Source organism: Saimiri boliviensis, chromosome 19, assembly GCF_048565385.1.
Source record: "Saimiri boliviensis isolate mSaiBol1 chromosome 19, mSaiBol1.pri, whole genome shotgun sequence".
NCBI classification, from domain to species: domain Eukaryota; kingdom Metazoa; phylum Chordata; class Mammalia; order Primates; family Cebidae; genus Saimiri; species Saimiri boliviensis.
In genome coordinates, this window is record NC_133467.1 from 15,124,685 (window position 1) to 15,128,408 (window position 3,724).

The following is a 3,724-nucleotide window of genomic DNA, read 5'->3' on the forward strand; positions in this document are numbered from 1 at the left end:
GGGCTCACTGCAGCCTCTACCTCCCCAGATTCGCTAAGCCATCCTCCCACCTCAGCTACTCTAGTAGCTGGGACTACAGGCAGGCACCACCACACCCTGCTCATTTTTGTATTTTTGATGGGGGTTCTTGGCTGGGTGCAGTGACTCACACCTGTAATCCCAGTACTTTGGGAGGCCAAGGCAGGTGGATCACAAGCTCAGGAGTTCAAGACCAGCCCGGCCAATATGGTAAAACCCCATCTCTACTAAAAACACAAAAAAAAATTAGCCAGGTGTGATGGCACCTGCCTGTAATCCCAGCTACTCAGGAGGCTGAGGTAGGAGAATTGCTTGAACCTGGGAGGTAGAGGTTGCAGTGAGCAGAGATTTTGCCATTGCACTCCAATCTAGGCAACAGAGTGAGACTCTGCCTCAAAAAAAAAAAAAAAAAAAAAAAAAAAAAGAGCCGGGCACGGTGGCTCAAGCCTGTAATCCCAGCACTTTGGGAGGCTGAGGCGGGTGGATCACAAGGTCGAGAGATCGAGATCATCCTGGTCAACATGGTGAAACCCCATCTCTACTAAAAAAATACAAAAAACTAGCTGGGCGTGGTGGCGCATGCCTGTAATCCCAGCTACTTAGGAGGCTGAGGCAGGAGAATTGCCTGAGCCCAGGAGGCGGAGGTTGCAGTGAGCCGAGATTGCGCCATTGCACTCCAGCCTGGGTAACAAGAGCGAAACTCCGTCTCAAAAAAAAAAAAAAAAAAAAAATGAGATGGGGTTTCACTGGGTTGCCCAGGCTGGTCTTGGGCTTCAGTGATCCTCCTGCCTCAGCCTCTCAAAGTGCTGGGATTACAGGCATGAGCCACTGTGCCTAGGCAGTGATTTGTGGTTTTTTTTTAAACAACCTATTTTTTTTTTCTTTTTCTTTCAGTAATGGCTATAAGCAATTTTTTTTTATTACAATTCAAGATGATAAATCAACCTATTTTATAAAGAATGACTTGGAAGGGAGCAAAAATGGTTCCATTTCTGGGAATTGGAACTTAAAAAAAGCAGCTAAAGAACAATACAAAGGTATTGGGCGAGTTCACAGGGTAGATGGTGGCACCTGGACTAGGTTGGTTGCTGTGGAAATGGAAGTGAAAAGATTTCAGGATATTTTCCTGAGGTGCAGGTGTGAAGAAAGCTAGTAAACAAGGTGACTCCCAGGTTGTTTCCTTAAGCAATTGGGAGGACAGTGATACTATTTAGTGCAAAGGCAAAGAAGATACATAATTGGAGGGACTCCAAGGCCTCTGCTCAGACTCCAAGCCTCTCCCACCGCTGCACTGGAAATCTCACATTACTCAATCCTTGGAAATCAAGGTTTGGTTAAATCAAGTGTTGACTTCATTTTATTAAAAGAAAAAAAAAACAAAACAGGTGTACAGAACTTGTATAGTTGCTAGTGCTATAAAGATGAATTTGACTGCCTATTAGAGACACAAATAAGTATAAGCTATTTCAAAACAATGAGATAAGTGTTACAATAAAAGGATGTTAAAGGCCAGGCGTGGTGGTTCACGCCTGTAATCCCAGCACTTTGGGAGGCCAAGGTGGGCAGATCACCTGAGGTCAAGAGGTTGAGACCAGCCTGGCCAACATGGTGAAACCCTGTCTCTACTAAAAATACAAAAAATTAGCTGGGTATGGTGGCAGGCGCCTGAAATCCCAGCTACTTGGGAGGCTGAGACAGGAGAATCGCTTGAACCTGGGAGACAGAGGTTGCAGTGAGCAGAGATTGTGCCACTGCACTCCAGCCTGGGCAACAGAGCCAGACTCTGTCTCTGAAAAAAAAAAGTGTCTACCTAACAGGGTCATTGTGAGGATTAAATGGGTTAATGTCGGCTGGGCGCGGTGGCTAAGCCTGTAATCCCAGCACTTTGGGAGGCCGAGGTGGGTGGATCACGAGGTCAAAAGATCGAGACCATCCTGGTCAACATGGTGAAACCCCGTCTCTACTAAAAATACAAAACATTAGCTGGGCATGGTGGCACGTGCCTGTAATCCCAGCTCCTCAGGAGGCTGAGGCAGGAGAATTGCCTGAACCCAGGAGGCGGAGGTTGCGGTGAGCCGAGATCGTGCCATTGCACTCTAGCCTGGGTAACAAGAGTGAAACTCCGTCTCAAAAAAAAAAAAGAAATATAAATGGGTTAATGTCTTCAAAGCTTCAAATATAGACACTGGTATATAGATGTACTCAACCAATATTAATAGTTACTATTATTTTATTTTTATTCTTATTTTTGGAGACAGATTTCTTGCTCTGTCACACAGGCTGAAGTGCAATGGCATGATTCTAGCCCACTGCAACCTCAAACTTCTGGACAAAAATTATCCTGCTGCCATAGCCTTGTGAGTAGCTATGATTAAAGGTGTGAGCCACCAGGACTGGCTAACAGCTATTACTCTTGTTTATGTTATTACCTTCTGAATACAGTGGGAGCAGGTTAATGATTATCACAGGTGGCAATTGGAGGCGAGGGAAGGGAGAATGGAGGAAGACTAACAAAGCCCAATTTTCTGAACCAGTAGGAGGAGTTTTGTCATCAGGGTAGGGAGGAGGAACATTCCAAACAAAGGAAAGAAAAGAAAAAAACAAGATCATTAGCTGGGCATGGTGGCACGTGCCTGTAGTCCCAGCTACTCTGGAGGCTGAGGCAGGAGAATTGCCTGAACCCAGGAGGCGGAGGTTGCGGTGAGCCGAGATCGCGCCATTGCACTCCAGCCTGGGTAACAAGAGCGAAACTCCGTCTCAAAAAAAAAAAAAACAAGATCAAAGGGCCACAGGCAATAAGGAGTCAGAACCATCCAGGAGACAGAAGGAAGTCGAGTATTGTTAAAGGGACCAGAGGTAAAAGCTGGAGGCAGGACTTAAAAAGTTTGCAGATCATGCTGAGACATTCTGAGCCATACTTTTTTTTTTTTTCGATGGGGGTGGGGTATGGAGAGTGTCTCCCTCTGTCACCCAGGCAAGGGTGCAAATCTTGACTAACTGCAACCTCTGCCTCCCAGGCTCAAGCAGTCCTCCCACCTCAGCCTCTTGAGTAGCTGGGACCACAAGCACCCACCACCATGCCTGAATAATTTTTTTTTTGGAGAGACAGGGTCTCACTATATTGCCCAGACTGATGTGTATTCTTACAGACAGAGGGGAGCCAGTGAAGGATGTTAAGTGGAGGGGAGTTATGATTTAGGAGGCACGAGGAGGTGGGGAGTTCAAGCAGAAGGGTGATGTGGTAATACGGATGAGAGATGATAAAGGCCTAAACTAAGACAGTAGCAAATGAGAAAGAAAGAAAGGGATGTATTTGAAAGATAGTTAAAGTGACAACTGACTGAATTAGATAGTGTTTGGATGGTGGCAGAGAGGTATTAAGGAAGTATCCAGGATTTAGGACTTAGCAGTTCGGGTGGTTAATTAGTGCTCATCACCGAGATAAGAAAATATATCCTGGAGAAGGAGCCAGAATAAGTTTTACTGGGGTTAATATTTAAACTGCATTAGTCCACCTTCTACCAAGACCTGAAGGAACTGAACAGAAGCAATGAACTTCCGCTCTGTTTTCAGAATCAAGTAGCTTTCACGTGTTTTCTGTTTATATCAACAATGCATACTATTGGCAGAAAATAAAATCAAATACAGAAAAGTACAAAGATAAAAGCCATCTCATATTCCGTCCGGAGCTGCACCTTAATGTTGC